Genomic DNA, 17898 nt, shown 5'->3' on the forward strand with positions numbered 1-17898 from the left:
GCTCTCTGCTGGCCTCCCTGTCAGTTTTTCAGGCCTGTTTTCATAAATATCACTCCTGCAGTCAGCACACACCCCCACCTCTATTTTACTCTCCCAGGAACATCGCTGGGTAATGGAGACTGTTTCCACTGTTCCTCGTCCCGCTTCCATTCTTGCTTTTTTTTTTTTTTGTATTTATACAATTATTTTGCATGGTGCCATAGAAAAAAGTTGTATCGAATACTTCACATTAATAAAATGATTGTCGTAAAGCCCAAATTTTAGAAAGATTACAGTTCTCAAATAAAGCATGCTTCATTTGGTATCAACCATTTATAAATGGTACTTCCTTTTTTGTTGGAAACTTTCAGGAGTTTTCTCATTTTGTCAATTTTTTTTTTTTTTACCTGCTATTTTTTTTTAATTATCGTTATTTCCCCAATACATTTTTTTTCCCTACTGGACAGCACAGTGACCCAGTTACACATGCATGTAGACATTCTTTTTTTCTCCCATTTTCTAGCCTTCATCTTCATCACTACAATCTATCTAAAAGGCCAACGCCAGGCAAGTCTATCTTTACCTCCCCATGGACCACATTCCTGAATCCCTGCCCTGGCTCTCCTTGCCCCTCGGCCTAAAGTGCAAACAGCTCGACCTTCAGAGGCTGGACCTCTCCAGTCCCACACATGCCTGTCAGTCCTCAACGCCCCCTGCCAGCTTTCTGCAGGGTCACCTGGTGTCTCTCATGACCTAGACTTTCACCTCCGGTCACAGGACGTCTTCCCTTACATACGGACTCTGGGCAGAAAACCTGCTTCCTTCCCATGTCTCCCTTTGGCTGTAATGACTCACTCCTTCTTATTACGGTGCACTTTCTTCTGCGTGGCCTAGGGGATGGAGTACGTTCCAAGGTCTGGGCTTTCACGTTTTTGCAGCTCTGTTCATGTTAGGTACGAGTATATAACGGGCTAAACGCCTTTCCTTTTGATGATGTCTTTTCTGGTTGTTCCAGGGCATCCGTGCTCTCTGCCACTTCTTTCTCCTTCTACTTTGCTGTTTCGAGCTACGCCAGGTCCCTTCTTAACAAACCCAGTTGTTGCTTTTCCCTTCACCTCTCCACCCCCAACACACACCCATGATGAAAATGTGCCCCTACTTAAAGCTTTGGTTTATTCCCTCAACACAATCAGCCACTGGTACACAATCTGCCACCACCAGGCTGTGTGTGCGAAAAGCCGGTTTTGACAAAGATTCTATACAACAGAATCCAAATTAAAGGGTCGTTACCAACAGACCCATACTTAAGGATCCCTCACTTTATCTCTGTGGCAAGTCGTTTCATATTCCCAGCGCCCGTCCCAACGCTGGGAGCCTCTGAGAGCCTCCACTGCACACGCAACGTCTCAATCATCGCCTCTCTCGCCCCCGGCTCCCTCCCCACCCCCGAGTAGCTGCAGTTGAGATTAAAGTGCTTCTGGGGCTGCGGTAATCCAATCAGGGCTGGGCGTGCTTCAATCTCCAGCGTTCGGTTGGAAAACATTTTGGCAGCATGCCTTGCCACTGCACTCTGCATTCCGCGCTGGTCCTGTGCTCTTTTTTGACGGCTCCGCAGAAGTGAAGGTGGCCACAGCCGCCCCGCCCAGGGAGCAGGCCTGCCTTCTTCAACCGCATGCAGGGTATCAGGAGACTCCTGGCACCAAGGAGTGGAAAGTGGGGTGGTGTGTGTGTGTGTGTATGGAAGAGTGTGAGAGAGAGAGAGAGAGGGAGAGCGATTCTGATGCATCCACCTGCAGATGGGAATCGGGGAGAGCTAATCTACCAAACACATAGATTTGTTTCTAACTTTCAAGACTAAAGGAAGCCCACTTTTCAACCCTTTGCCTTGCCTAAGTATCAACTAAAATATACGTCCCGCCCAGTCTATATTAATCAAGGCTTTTCAGAAGCCCTTATCCTTTCCAAATCCCTTCTGCTGTCGGATGAAATCTATGGACCCCTTCTAAGAAGGATGGTTTTTAAAGGATTGCAAAGGAGATTCGTGATATTGAAACACTTTTCCATCCAAGTCAAGAAGCCCAGAAGGGTGTGGTTTTTGTGGGTGGGAACGATGAAAGCTGCCCTCTGGGTTTTTATTTTTTTAACTTGGAATTTCTGCCAAAGAGATCTGGGCTATGGGAGCGACAGGCTGTCAGGAAGGTGTAAAGGGGTGACTCTGCACACTGACCCCGGACGGACCGTCCGCCTTCCTGTACTCAGGCTTTGTAGCTGCTTCTGTCTTGCAAACAGCCTGCGCCCAGGAACCCAAGGCCCGTCAATATTTTCTACGCTGGAATAGCTAAGAATGTAGACTTCCTTTATTTACAGCCCTAAGTAGGTTTTAACTACTCCTGAGAGAGAAGTAGACGAATAAAGAAAGCAATTTGAGGAGTTTGGGAAAAGCAGAAGTAACAGTAAAAACCTGTATTCAACCATTTGTTCTTTCACCAGATATTCACTGAGCACCTTCTGGAAATTCACGCTGGTGAATAAATGACCTACAGAACTTCCCCTCAAGGAGTTTACAACCAAATGCGGGTGACATCCTGTAAGCAAATACATGAGTAAATGTAAAACAAGTAAACATACGTCTAGCGGTGATCGATGCCACGGAGAAAAAAAAAGAAGAGGAGGAGGTTAGGGAGTGTAAGGACATGAACTCATATTTCATATAATGTTTAGTTCCCCATTTCACATCACTAAATACTTATTACCAAACTCCTGTATGTTTCAGGCCTAAAATGGATTCTGGAGAAGCCAGGATAGATAGATAGATAGATAGATAGATAGATAGATAGATAGACAGACAGACAGACAGACAGATAAATAGATGGATGAATTAATATATGCATGAATGGATAGACGGATGGATGAATGGATGAATGGATGGATGGATGGATGGAGGAATAGGTGGATGAATGGACAGATGGATGGAAGGATGGATGGATGAAGAGATGGATGATGGTTGGATGGATGAATAGATATAGATACTGATATATACACATCACATACTGAAGTTCCAGTTATTTATATGCAGGGTATGCAGTCTTCACCAAGGGAAGTCTGTGTAACGGTACATTCTGACTGTAATTGCTTTTAAGGGGCCAACTGATGAATGCCCCTAAAGGGTCCCCAAAGTGGGAAGGCTGCAGTGGAGTCTGTGACTACCATGCTGAAGAGCAAGCATGTTGGAAGGACTGAGAGCCCTAGTCACAGCCATGGCCCTCCCTCAGCTCCCACGTACCTCCCTGAGTGGCCACGAGCAAGTTGCATCACCTCTTTGAGCTCTAGCATCTTCATCTACAAAGCGATGTTCCCGGGTGTTGTGGAACTAAACGCAAGGAGCGTGGCCAGCACAGAGCCTGGTATGAAGGAAGGGACAGATGAGCCCCTGCCTCCCTCATCTTCTCACCCAGGGAACAATGAGCCCCAGACATGCAAAAGCCCCAAACAAAAAGCTATGCCCCTGTTGTACAGATACGGTAACTATTTTTGCTTATTTGTTTTCTATTTTTGTGACCCGAATAATTCTAGGGAATAGTAGATGTTATTTTTTTAAGTCCGTAATCAAATAAGCTTTAGAAACAACAAATGAAATGAAGCAACACGGGTCTCTTGACCTCAGGCTATCCCCTTCTGTAACATGTGGACATGCATCCCATAGCTCCAAGAAATGTGAACAAAGGCATGAGTGTTTCCCAACTTATTTGACCCCGGAACTCTCTGGCAAATCCTACATGACTTGGGAAATGGGGATTGGCTCTAAGAACAAATGACTCAAAAGATACGGAATCTATACGCTCTTTGGTTCTGATGTGGTCTGATGGCTTTCTGTGAAAAGGCAGACTTGGGCATCTTTTTTGCAAACCCAGGCAGCCTGGTGGCAATGTTTCTTATCCACTGGATCACAGCGACTTCTCCTCTTCCTATAAAAGAAGTCATTATTCTGGGACCACAGCACACTGAGGGGAGCGACGGCAACATGTGAACACTTCTCATTCTCCAGGACAGGCAATTCCCCTATTTTCTGCAATAAATGGGCTCTTAAAACGAGTTTTGTTAATTATTCTCTTGAAAGCCAAATCCTCTTCTGGCTACACTGGGAAACCTGCTACTTAAAGTCACCTCGGGTTTTCTTTATCATCTGAATGCGTCACGGTGAGCACGCATTACTTTCATAAACAGAAAATCGATGCAGAGGAAGAAAAGAAAAGGAATTCTCTAGAGATGTGTTGATACCGCAATGATTAGTCCAAAAATTACCTACTTGTACATGAAGATTTTTCTCTACAGGCCTTTTCATGAAGATCTTACTTAATATTAGAACACTTGATATATCTGAAGCAGAAGGGGTGGGCAAGGAGGGTAGCAGGGCCAGGATTCGTTCGCACCTGCTTAGAATCCAATCTCAGGAGGAAGGAATCACTCACATTCTCCAAGCAAAGGAAGAGAGAGAGAGGGATGGAGAAAAAGCAGGAGGAAGGCAGGGGTCAGGGAGAGAGGGAGGGAGGGAGGAAAGAAAGGGAAAGGAAGACATAGAAAAGGAAGAAGGAAGGAAGGAAAGGAGGCAGGAAGGGAGGGAGGACCAGAGAGAGAAAGAATGAGAGAGAGAGAGAGGGAGAGAGACAGAGCACAAAGGAGAGAAAAAAGCAAGAGTGGTTGAGACGCCTAGGGTGGGGGGAGGGGAGCACAAGCCCACAGATTAAGTTGACCCAAGTCAATACAGAGGCTTTGTGCAAGGGCCCTGGCATTAACGGGATTGGGGCTGCGACAGCCCTGCGAATCAAGTACAGAACATAACCATAGAGGCCGGAGCTATTTTTGAAACGGATGTCTTCAGTAACATGAAGCTTAACTAACGGGGACATCCAGGGCATTCTGCGTGACTGCTGCCGGCTGGTGGCCCGGCTGGGAACCAGAGCCGCCCCACTAGCAGCAGCCTCCCACCTGGTTCGGGACCCTTGAGGTGAGCATTACCCCAGAACCGGGCCGGGAGGAGCTGGTGTGGGTGACGGTGGGGAGACCCAGGGATGCAAACGACATGCTTGGTGGGGGACCCTCTGAGCTGGAATCTCCAGGCCTGTGGCTTTGCATGGAGGTTTCACTCTCGCAGTCAGTCTTGGCATCGGGGTCTCCAAAGTGTCTGCGACTATTTGGGGTCTTAAAGATCCCAGGATGGACCATACAAAAGCCCTTACTCTCAAGGAGCTTACACACTCCTGGGAGTGGGACAGCCAGCAAGTAAATAAGAATTCTCCTTTTTGGTTTGTTTTCTTTTTTGGCCACCCCACGGCACATGGAGCTCCCTGGGCCGGGCTGGGGATCATACCAGTGTCCCAGTGCTCCCAAGACCCCACTGGCCTCATTGCACCACAGCAGGAACTCCCTGAGGAAGAATTTCTGATGGTTGTAAGAGCCAGGAAGAAACTCAAAAAGGAAAGAGAGAGGTTGGGGGGGGGGGGGCTAGGCCCGGGAAATGTGCTCAGGAAAGACAGTTCCAAAGAAGAAACTTTTAAGCTAAGACTGGAAGAACAAGGAGGACCCCACCCTGCCAAGCCCTGGGGGAAAGAACGGTGGCAGAGCAGACAGCAGGCCCATCCTCCCTCCAACTCAGCAGGGGCCACCCTCGCCCCTTGCCCCCTGACCCAACCAGCTTTGGGCAATTCTAAATTCTAAAGCTCCCAGACAGGTATCATTTTAAAATCTTGCATCGCGGGACCATGCCCGCTAGAAAATCTGTCCTGACACGTGGGCTATTTTTAGACTGGTCCACTTGTGTCTCTTCAAGTCCTTTTTCCCCTGTTCAACCGGAAGACCCGAATCGTCCAGGTACCTCAGCCTCCTCGCCACACCTGAAACTGCATTCATCAGCCACTTTTTCAAAATTGGATCTTCCTTCAAAGCTGAAGGACTTGATTACTCCCCTAACAGAACACATCACGCTGATTACGGGATTATTCACGTGCCATTTCAAAGAGGCTGGGCAACATTTCACAGCCTCGCAGCCGCCAACACACACAGACGCGAAAGCGGAAAAGGCGATGCTGATAGTCAAATGCCCTCCATCTCCTGAGGTCATGATAAAATACACTCTTTTTTTTAACTGATGTTTTAAAGCGGGGGGGAGGGGTAGTTATTTTGGCACAAGGCAGAAATCAAAGAAAAAAGCACCAGCAGGGGTGCAGATATGGGGTTGTTTCTGGGATCTGACACACACCAGACCCTCAGTAAACACGGGATCCCCTCCCCGTACTCCTAGCCTTCCATACCCGAGCATTAATTTTGATGCCAATAATTTGCCAATAACATATTCATTGGCTCGTTTTTTAGAACTGTCAGTCTAATGCTGTGTTTTCAACCTGCTGGCAATTGATTCAGCTTCATCAATTCATAAGAATGGCTTGGGGTGAGAACAGGGGTGAGGAGGTGAAGCTTTATAGCCATGATTCACTGCTAATCGATGGTTAGCATTTTACGCTCAAGACAATCAAATTCATATTATTGTACATTTTAAAAGTTTGTAAAGGCATAATTATTAACAGCCAAAATGAAAACAGGGCATCACAAGTTCAAATAAGCCATAAATTAGACAAAAAAAAGCATCATTCTACTGAACACCATTTTATTAGCTAATCAACGTGTCGTCTTTTTTCTATCGGCATCTACTTACTGTCATATAATTTCCATAAGGGCACCATCTGTATTTATAAAAAGAATTATCTTTGTGGTGCTCTAGCAATCTGCAAACAATGGTGATATTTAACTTTTCTTAAGGGATCAATTTTGGAATTGGGTTAAAGGATTTATAAGTCTCTTTTTCATGATGAACCTCAAAAGGACTTATACATCTTGTGGTGTTAGAAGCACTTGACATAAACAAACAAAAACCAACAAAACATATTTTTGATTTATTAAAATGTGACGTTCTGGGTCTTGACGTGCATGTTTTTTAATCAAGCACAGTGGGTCCCTACTATAAAGTCCAATAAAACAATCACAGGCAAAATATTTTCTTTTTTCCATTTTGGCTGAAAGGGCAGGTTAATTTTCAACGTGATCTGATTTGGTGCCCCATGGCTCAGAGAGAACTCAGTATTTGCCAAGGTCACTGCTTTGAGGTTAATCAGCATCCAGCCAGCTCCCTCAGTTATGACACATGATCAAACCCTGCCTTGACCAGTTCTTAATGCTAGCCTTGCAAGGGCAAGTCCCTGGCTTAAGGATGGCTAGTCAAGCTGGCGGGAATGAGCCTGCAAACCCCTTACCACCGACGGAGCAGAAACTCACAAGAGAAGCCCTTCCACTGGACACAGACTTCCTAGATAGATGACACCACATGGGTGCAGGGAAACATTTGTTTAAAGGGCTTCTATAGCTACCAAAAGGACCCCAGAAAGTACAGTCTTTGGTTCTATAAAGGCGCATTACTTCGGCTTTGAGCCAGTCCAAAGAGCAAGATACAGTTTGAAAGAATCCATCAAAGACAAATGTCTCATTCTTGGTTAGGATGCAAATTTCTCCACTAATAATTACTTTGTAAATTTCATTTTAAACAAGATTTAGAAGGACTATGATTCAAAATCTCTGACATACTCACCAACAAAAGCAAAACACAAACTATTATTTATACTTCATTGATCGAGATTCCTTAATTTGTACATGTTCTTGGATTTCTTCCAAATACCAAGGATGGTATTAAGTATTAGGCATAGTGAACAAAACAGAGTCTCTGCCCTCCTGGAGCTTATTGTCTTTTTTAAAAAGTATGTGTGGGAGTTCCAGTGGTGGCTCAGCAGTAACAAACCCAACTAGGATTCATGAGAATTCAGGTTCAATCCCCAGCCTCGATCAGTAGGTTAAAGATCCCTCGTTCCTGTGAGTTGCAGTGTAGGTCAAAGATGAGGCTCTGATCTGGTGTGGCTGTGGCTGTGGCTGTGGTGTAGGCCAGCAGCTGCAGCTCCATTTGACCCCTAGCCTGGGAACTTCCATATGCTGCAGATTCAAAATTAATTAATTAATTAATTAATTTAATGAAATCAAAGAAAAAATTGTGTAGAAATTCATCAAATCATATTAGTGATTTACATAAGATGTGTCACTATCTATTCTTTCTAATACTGGTTTGTTGCTTTTATTTTTATTTTTTTATTTTTTGTCTTTTTGCCATTTCTAGGGCCGCTCTCGCAGCATGTGGAGGTTCCCAGGCCAGGGGTCTAATCGGAGCTGTAGCTGCCAGCCTGCACCAGAGCCACAGCAACACAGGATCCAAGCCGCGTCTGCAACCTACACCACAGCTCACGGCAACACCGGATCCTTAACCCACTGAGCAAGGCCAGGGATCGAACCCACAACCTCATGGTTCCTAGTCGGATTCGTTAACCACTGGGCCACAACGGGAACTCCCTGGTTTGTTGCTTTTAAAACATTTTTTAAAGTAATTTGATTATGCACTGGGACCAGGAAGTAATTCTTCTGCATTTGGGACAGTTCATTTTTTTTGTTTGTTTGTCTTTTGAAATGTTATGTGTGGAAATGCTTAAAATTTGAAGAAGCGTTGATCACTGACTATTTGTCATATGTTAATAAAATGGAGACTGTTTAGGGAAACAATAAAAAACATATTCCAGAATGGAAAATGGGTCTTCTTGGGGAAGGAACTCTGGAAGCAGACGAGTCCTCTATTCAAGTCCTGGCTCTTCCACTGTGTAGGAAACATATTTCCAAGTCTCAGTCCCCTTATCCATAAAAGGGCGAATTACAAGAAGACATGAGTATAATAGATGCTAGTAGCTGAGCAGGAAATCCTTCATCCCACATCGACATCGTCATCACAAAAAGAACACAAGATCCATCGTAATTCAAAGCCGTTTCAGAGTATCCTGGGGGGACCCCAAAGGAAGCAGGGAACAATCTATCCGAGAAAACACTAGAATTTAAGTCGGAAATCCCGGGCTCAAATCCCACGCTTCTCATGCTAACTTGTGCGCACTTGAATAAAACCCTTAAACTTCAGAGTCTCGGTTTTCCCTGCTCTGACATGGACCTAATAGAACTTAAAGAGATAATACGTGATGAAGAGCCATACGCATCATTATACATCATCTCATCAAATACAGGACATGACTAATTTTACAGGAAAGCACATTCTGACAATAATCTACCATAGAATGATCTCTCTCTCTTCTTTTTATCTTTTTGTGGTGGAGCCTGCAGCACACGGAAGATCCCAGGCTAGAGGATGAATCAGAGCTGCAGCTGCTGGCCTACCACAGCCAGGGCAACGCTGGATCCAAGCCATATCTGCAACCTACACCGTAGCTTGTGACAATGCCTAACCCACTGAGCAAGGCCAGGGATCAAACCCACGTCCTCATGGATACCATATTGGGCTTAACCGCTGAGCCACAATGGGAACTCTGAATGATCTCTTTTTTAACCACCCAGGTTAAAAACTCCCAGAAAGATCACGAACCTGAATTTCCCATCCATCGGCTCAATGGACGAATAGCATCTCTTAAATCCTCTGGGCTCTGGTTTCTGGTCAGGAAAATAACATACCCATTGTGAGGACTAGAAATCAGATGTACAAAGTGCCCAGGAGAGGTCTCATCGCACCGTCCACCCTCTCCGTTAAACCACGATTCGGTACATTTCATTTGTAGTATGTATATTCCCACACTCGAAAATTCTTCAAATGATAAAGCATTATAAATAAGCTTTGGGTGATCTTTAAATAATTCTTTATGGTTTGGAGGGGAAAAAAAAATCTATAGAAACATAAACTATCCAGGGTGTCAAATCTACAGTATAATATTTTGTATGATCCCGGCTAATACAGTTCAATCTAAATTGCAGTCTCATATTTGACATAATTATACATAACCAAACACTAATAAAAATTGCTGCCTTATATTTCAAATTAGTAATTATGGTAGTAAACATTAACAACATGTCAGATATAAGATGGCGATTTGTTCTGAAATGTATTAGAAATCATTATACTGTATGATAATTGTAATTACAGTTGGGTGGCGAGAGAGTGGCGTGGTTAGGGCTCCAAGGGCATCATGGGAACCAGCCGCTCTTCGGTTCAGCCCCAGAGCTGACTCCCTTCGTTGAGATCAGGAGAGGCACAATCTTTCTCCTCCTTCAAATAGCAAACCCAATTCCCTCTGCAGAATCAGCCCCATCACGAGGCTTGGAGTCACTCTTCCAGGGTTTGAAAAGCCTCATTCAATCACTTTCTAGCCATATGGATTTGGCTGACAGGAATTTTTCTGTGCTTCTGTTTTCTCTCACCTTTAAAATGGAAACCGTAGTAGCACTAGCTGGGAGAGTGATAACAGCAGCTACATGAGATCATTCTGTGTGCAAAGCTTAGCCTGGCACCTGGAACACAGTAAGTCTTCAAAACACAGTCACATTGGTGATTATCATTTTATATTAATATTCAGAGCAGGAGTTCCCATCATGGCGCAGCGGAAACGAATCGACTAGGAACCATGAGGTTGCGGGTTCGATCCCTGGCCTCGCTCAGTGGGTTAAGGATCCAGTGTTGCCGTGAGCTGTGGTGTAGGTGCGGACTCGGCTTGGATCCTGAATTGCTGTGGCTCTGGCACAGGCCTTCAGCTACAGCTCCAATTAGCCCCCTAGCCTGGGAACCTCCATATGCCGCAGGTGTGGCCCTAAAAAGAACAAAAAAAAAAAAAAAAAAAAAAAAAATTCACAGCAATCATCTTCCTAATTTTAAGACCATGTTCTTAATAACAGTGGCCTAAGAGTGGCCAAATGTCCTGTGTAGAAGGAAATATGCTGAATGTTAGCTTCTACTGTGGTCTTCCTTTTATTTTATTTTATTTTTTTTTCTTTTTAGAGCCGCACCTGCGGCATATTCAAGTTCCTAGGCTGGAGGTTGAATCAAAGCTGCCAGCCCACCCCACAGCCATGCCAGATCCCAGCCGCATCAGTGACCTATGCCACAGCTTGCAGCAACATCAGATCATCAACCCACAGAGGGGGCCAGGGATCAAACCCATATCCTCATGGATACCAGTCAGGTTCTTAACTCACTGAGCCACAACGGGAGCTCCAGGACACGAGTTTTCCAAACTTAGTTTTTCTCTCCTTTCCTCTCTCCTTCCACTTCTTTTCGCTCACTCAGTGTTGTGAGTCAATGTGAAAACCCTCTTCTTCATACTTGCACCTCACAGGGATGTCTGGCTTCAGCTCATCCTTCATGGCCCCTGCTTTCATATTGCCCTTAACCATGGCCTCTCCACATGGTCTAGCGTCCACCCCAAGCTCCATTCAGGATGACACTGAAAAGACGCTGCGACAGTCCTTTCCCCACAAGTGAGAGTAAGAGCCCCCACCTGCACCCACAGGACAGCTGGGCACACCTGAGGTCTGATCACTAGACTCTCATTTCAGATCTCCCGCCCCACCGACACCCTCCTCCCTCCAAAATGAAAGTCATTATTCTAACATAAAACCCATTTCTTTATTCAGTTGCCTACTCCTATCACTCTTCAACATCTCTAGATTTATCCCATTTAAGGAAAAAAAAAAAAAAAAAGATCTCTGGGCCTCACCCCCCTCCCCTTTGCAGACTCCCAGCCCCAAGATCTCCGTGCATTTACACGGCCTCCTGCAAAGTGGGAGAGAACTCCCAGCGTTCTAATAAAGCCCCTTTCCTGCCTACATTTCCATACTGTTTCAGGGAACATATTCAGGGGAACAGACTGGACTGCTAATTAGAGAACTGTCTGAAACCACCATGAACCACATTTCCATCGGTGCAATAAGCAAAGACTCTTCATTAAAATCACTGTCCTCTGCAAGGGAAAGCTGTTTCAAGCGCACTAGATCTAATTCACAGGAGTGATCATGCAGACCCAGGTACAGTATTCATTATTAACTTAAAAAGTATGCCAAATCAATTAAAAACCATTTTAAAGGGAAGGAATAAAATTTAGTTCTACCCAACTGCAGTGCAGCTCTAATTTATCTTCCAGCCACTTCCAAGGGATTTTTCTCCTTGGTTCTTAATCTAACATTCATTGGAAAGGGTAATTCTCATGAAATTACAATGGCATCTCCTGCATCATTTAATGCAAATGTTCCCATTCTTCGGAAATGGAGAGCAGCTTGGCCAGGAGAGACTCCCTTCAAGGTGTAAAGTGGAAGAACTCGGGGGATCTGTTTGAAAAGAATAAAACATCCTGTTTCAGAAGCTGCGCAGCTTCAAAACTCTGCCTGCATCCCTGTGACAAATTGTATTCCAAATATAGGTTATTCACAACATGTTTGTTAGAAGGCGAGGCATATGAATTCCTGCCGTGTCTTTCTTTACAAACATGTCAAGACTCGTGAACCTTTAATGAAATGCAGCCTTTCAGAGGCCAAGAGGAAGCCACAATGATGCCGGAAGGAAGAGGTGCTTTTCCTGGGACGGGGCCCTTCTCAAGCTCGCAATGCTGATCAGAGATGCTGTATCATCGCAAAACCAAACGGGGCTTTGAGGTCATTGGGATGAGCCATTTAGCTTACAGGTGGAGAGATGGAGGCCTAAGAGAGAACACGATGCTTCTAAAGTGTAGGGCTGGTGGGGGCAGAGACAGTCAGGCCCAGGTCTGGCCTGGCCACCCCACCCCTGCCTTCCACAAGTACCATATCATTGACAAGACCCTAAAATAGACTTTGCCCTCTTGGGGCACTTTGTAAGTTCCGTGGGGCACCAACTTTCTAGACAGTGGTTATTTTAGGCTTCGTGGGCCATTTAGTCTCTGTCTGAACCCCTCAACTCAGCCACTGTAGTGCAAAACAGTCACAGACATTATGTAAGCAAATGTGCAAGGCTGTGTTCTGATAAAACTTTATTGATCTCCATTGAAACTGAATTTCCTATAACATTCATATATCAGGAAGCATTATGCATCTGACTTTTTTTTTTGTCTTTTTGTTTTTGTGTCTTTTCTAGCACCACACCTGTGGCATATGCAGATTCCCAGGCTAGGGGTCGAATCGGAGTTGTATCCAGCCATAGCAACGGGGGATCTGAGGTGCGTCTGTGACCTACACCACAGCTCATGGCAACGCTGGATCTTTAACCCACTGAGCGAGGCCAGGGATCGAACCCGCAACCTCATGGTTCCTAGTTGGATTCATTAGCCACTGAGCCACGATGGGAACTCCAGCATCTTTCTGACTTTTATTGAACCATTTTAAAAAGACAAAAAACTTTCTCAGCTCATAAGCTATAAAAAAAAAAAAAAAACAGGCAGTGGACCCAATTTATCTCATCCCTGCTATAGTTTGCCAACCCCTGGTTTATTTATTTATTTGTTTATTTATTTGTTGTTTCTTTTTAGGGCCGCACCCACAACATATGGAAGTCCCCAAGCTAGGGGTTGACTCAGAGCTGTAGCTGCCAGCTTACACCACAGACACAGCAACATGCGATCTGAGCCACGGCTGAGACCTACTCCATAGCTCACAGCAATGGTGGATCCTTAACCCACTGAACAAGGCCAGGGATCGAACCCGCATCCTCATGGATACTAGTCAGGTTTTTACTGCTGAGCCACCGTGGGAACTCCCAACCCCTGGTTTAGAGTTAGGAGAGCATCCACTGCCAAGAAAACTCCCTTCTGCCACCCAGATGCTCTCTTATAATTTGCTATTAGCACTCACCTGCTGAATCCACTTTTGCTATTAGATATGCCTGTTTTTCCATCAGTATGGGATCGGTATGACTACAATAAGGCCATGTTCTACTTCCTCATAACGTCAATTATCACACAATGTTCCTGAGTGGGTTATCATCTTTGATGGGAAATATACCTAAGAGGACTAACTTGACCATCAAGCAAATGTTGCAAGATTATGTCATATGACACCAATCAGATGAAAGAGAAACATCCAGCTATGGGGCAGTCGATAGACGTCTTCCTACTGGATTTGTAGCCTTCATATGTAAAGAACGGATTTAATTTTGGAAAGAAATATTTCAGTTTTGCCCACAGCCACTATTAGCACCAGCAAATCCATCACTGAAATCGTTATCAGTCTTTTGTCTGTACAATGAAGGAAGCAGGAACGCTCCATTTAAATACCTTTACACACAGCACAACTCTACTGGCATCAGCATATTACAAAAACCAATTTTCTTACATCAACTTCTATCTACTTCTAATTCTGTAGCATAGCTCTGGGGAGTTGCTACAAGGTCTGTGTAAACTGAAAATCTAAATAACATTATGACGCCTATTACAGAACTAATTTATAATCTAATACCCCAGTTGAATTTAATATCCTATTTATTTATTCAAGCAAAATATCTGGAAAAGAATATGTCACATCATAATGTAGTTGTTATGAAAATGGAAAAATAAAACAGAATTTTAGAGAAGGCACGATAATTGCTAGGGGCAGGTATGAGCAAGAATTTCAGAGCCCCTCACGAAAAGGAGAGAGAGATGGGGAGCCCTTTAATAAATAGAATTTGGGCTTTATAACGCAATTATTGTCAAATTTAGTATTTTACATCAAATTTACAACTTTCAAATGTGATTCCTATTAATGTTATCTGCTCAGAGCTACTGCAGCATAAAACTGTTGGCCAACAGATGCCACCTCATCAACTGTCTTTAACAACTCCCTTCCCATCCTGGACGGGAGAACTGGGTTTATGGCAGCATTTACAAGCACGCACAGCCAATACAAATGCATACGAGATGCCCGTAAGAATCCTGCATACAGGCTGATGGAAATGCCTCTACAAAATACCTCTTCGCTTCTGAGAAGACGAAGTTTTGTGCTGATGTCTTTATCATAAGAGAAATGGAAGGATGGAAGAGAGGAGGGGACGGAGGGACCGAGGGAGGGAGGAAGGAAGGAAGAAGAAAGAAGGAAGAGAAGAAAGAGGAGAGGGAAGGGGAGAGAGAGGAAGAAACAAAGACGAGAGGCATGAAGAACAGAAGGAAAGAAGGGAAGGAGGACGTTATGACATCTGAATAAGAGAAGCTACGGAAAACCTAAGTATGAAACATTGGCTGTTGTTAATTACATCTGACCCCTGGATGCTCCTTGCCATCCAGGAAGCAGGGGTGCTTTCATGAAAGGTGAGCAGGGCTCCACATTCATTTACAGAAGAGTTCCCAAAACTCAGAGAAAGAGCAGCAGCAGCACCTGAATCCTCCCCTAAGTAAGGAAAAAGCCTACTGCTTGCTTCTGTTGAGATAGGAGCCATGTCTGTGGTGTACATAGCAGCCCTGAGTCGAGCTGGCTCGAGGTCCTGAAGTCCACCTGCCCCAGGTGCACCCCCACACTCACACTGGTGACTTCCAATCCTCATGAAAAAGCAGAAGCAGCCGTTGGAGTTCCCACTGTGGCGTGGTGGAGGTGAATATGACTAGTATCCATGAGGACACGGGTTCGACCCCTGGCCTCGCTCAGTGGGTTAAGGATCTGGTGTTGCGGTGAGCTATGGTGTAGGTCGCAGATGCAGGTTGGATCCCACGTTGCTATGGCTGTGGTGTAGGCCAGAGATGACAGCTCCAATTTGACCCTAGCTTGGGAACTCCATTGCTGCAAGTGTGGCCCTAAAAAGACAAAGAAACAAAAAAAAAAAAAAGCAGAGCAGCAGCCACCTACACTGCAGGGTCTCACACCTTGAGGTCCTTGAGTCCTAGTCCAAACCTGAATGTCTGGATTACAAGCCCTACAGTAGACTTCTATTTTCTTTTCTTTTTTTTTCTTTCTTTCTTTTTTTTTTTTTTTTTTTTTTTTTTTTTTTTTTTTTTTTCTTTCTCGGGCCACACCTGGGGCATAGGGAAGTTCCTGGGCTAGGGGTAGAATCAGAGCTGCGGCTGAGGCCTACACCACAGCCACGGCAACGCCAGATCTGAGCCACATCTGTGACCTACACAGCTTGTGGCAATGCCGGATGTTTAACCCACTGAGCCTGCATCCTCACAGAGACGACGTCAGGTCCTTAGCCCACTGAGCCACAATGAAAATTCCCTCTTCTACCTTCATGAAGCTCCCCAGCTTATTCCAATGCACTACAAAGTTTAGAAGCCAGTGGCCTCTGTGATCATATTTGAAAGGCATCTGGGAAGAGTCCTCTGTCCTGGAAATTTTAACACTGCTCTCTCAATACCCTCGAATCCCATAATTAGCAATTCATTCTTTTGCTTTTTCAAGGTTTTCTGGTCTCCACGGGGACTGAAGTTGAACTCAGATATACATAGGAGAAGAAGGAACTTAAGTCCTGAAACCAGAGGATGGCTTCTTGGCTACTCCAGCAGAAATTAAATGAGCCATCCCCAAAAGCGCAAGAAAATGCCCCAGAAAAGGAGGATACTGACGATACAGGATTAGACTCAGTCCTACATACAGAAACACCCATGGGCTGCATGATCACGCATAAACTCTGAGCAAAATGCGTGGGTATCAAGGGTCAGGCACCCCTCCTTTGTCTAGTTCTGCTGTGGACAGTCTGACAGCAAAAGCGAGGCGCTTTCAGGCCCCTCTCCCCTTCCGCTGGACGCAGCTCCAAAGAGGCCTTCCTTCATTGGCATCCATTCTCAAAAGCAGACATGGTGATTTCGGCAGGGGTGTCACGCTCGCTCCTGACAGATGGGCCTCCTCCGACAGCTGTCTTCTCCAAACAGAGAGCTGGACCCCCACGACTTCCCCAGCATCCCTCCTCCTCCTCCCGCCTCCAGTGTCAGCCCAGGGAGGTTGTCTGGGACTGAGGAAGACATGGCTTCCCTGAGCCATGCCACCTGCTCTCGGTGAAAGGTCCACACGGCAACAGAAACCCGGCTCAGCAGCCTATTGATCATCACCTATAAATCTAGCTACTCATAAAAAGGTTCCATGAAATACAATCCAGGGACATAAATCTCTCTAAGGGAGATGAAATCTGATGGGAAATAAAATGCCCTCATTTCATTTATTTCCTTGTTTAAAAGACTGACTTTCCAATGAGCTGTGAACATTAACATGAGATGCGGGGGTGGGGGGCACAGGCTGGGGACAGATGGACAGGAGAGCACACGGTCCCTATGCCAACCCCTCGGTATGGGCCACAGCAAGTGACTTAACCTTTCGGAGCCTCAGTTTTGTCATCTCTAAAATAAGTGGAATAAATGCCCTTGTCAAGAGATCGAATTCGGAGTTCCCATCATGGCTCAGTGGAAACAAATCTGACTAGCATCCATGAGTATGCAGGTTCGATCCCTGGCCTTGCTCAGTGGGTTGAGGATCCAGCGTTGCCGTGAGCTGTGTGGTGTAGGTCACAGGTTCGGCTTGAATCTGGAGTTGTTGTGGCTGGGGTGCAGGCCAGTGACTACAGCTCCAATTTGACCCCTGGCCTGGGGACTCCCATAGGCCACAAGTGTGGCCCTAAAAAGACAAAAGACAAAAAGAGAGAGAGAGAGAGAGAATGTCAAATTCGATATTCTACAACGTACCACGCATACCTTAGGCACTCAGGATGATAGCTATACCATGCTGCACGTCTCCACCTGTGAAATTCTTTTAATACAAAAAAGACAGAAAATAATTACCTACTCCCCCTCCCAGAAAAATCCACACTTTCTTCCTTCATGTCCCAGTGATGGGACATGAAGTGGTTTCATTCATTCAGCTGACATTTATTGAACACCATCTGTTTATCAGGCTTTGTCCTAAATCCTGGGAATGGTCCAGGCTTGACCTCCAATTGTCAAAGGTGACAGAACCAACACTTAAGGTGACACACAAAAAAAACACTGGTGGTGGGAAAATCATCATTCTTCTGGCAAAAATCCTTATACTGCACTCAGGCTCGGTCCCCTGTGTCCTTCATGAATCCTTAAGAGTGTGCCTGTC

General features: G+C 45.1%; 1 protein-coding gene and 1 long non-coding RNA gene across 3 annotated transcripts in view; one reads left to right on the plus strand and one right to left on the minus strand.

Moving 5' to 3' along the window:
* The window catches only part of PPARGC1A (PPARG coactivator 1 alpha), a 686110-nt gene that overhangs the window by 487903 nt on the left and 180309 nt on the right, over positions 1-17898 (minus strand). The gene's annotated exons all lie outside the window — the stretch shown is intronic.
* LOC110261972 lies at positions 4641-16981 on the plus strand. Its single transcript, XR_002346377.1, has 2 exons — positions 4641-4984; positions 16225-16981. It is a non-coding gene; the product is annotated as an uncharacterized LOC110261972 (long non-coding RNA).

This window comes from Sus scrofa, chromosome 8, assembly GCF_000003025.6.
Source record: "Sus scrofa isolate TJ Tabasco breed Duroc chromosome 8, Sscrofa11.1, whole genome shotgun sequence".
Taxonomy (NCBI): Eukaryota; Metazoa; Chordata; class Mammalia; order Artiodactyla; family Suidae; genus Sus; species Sus scrofa.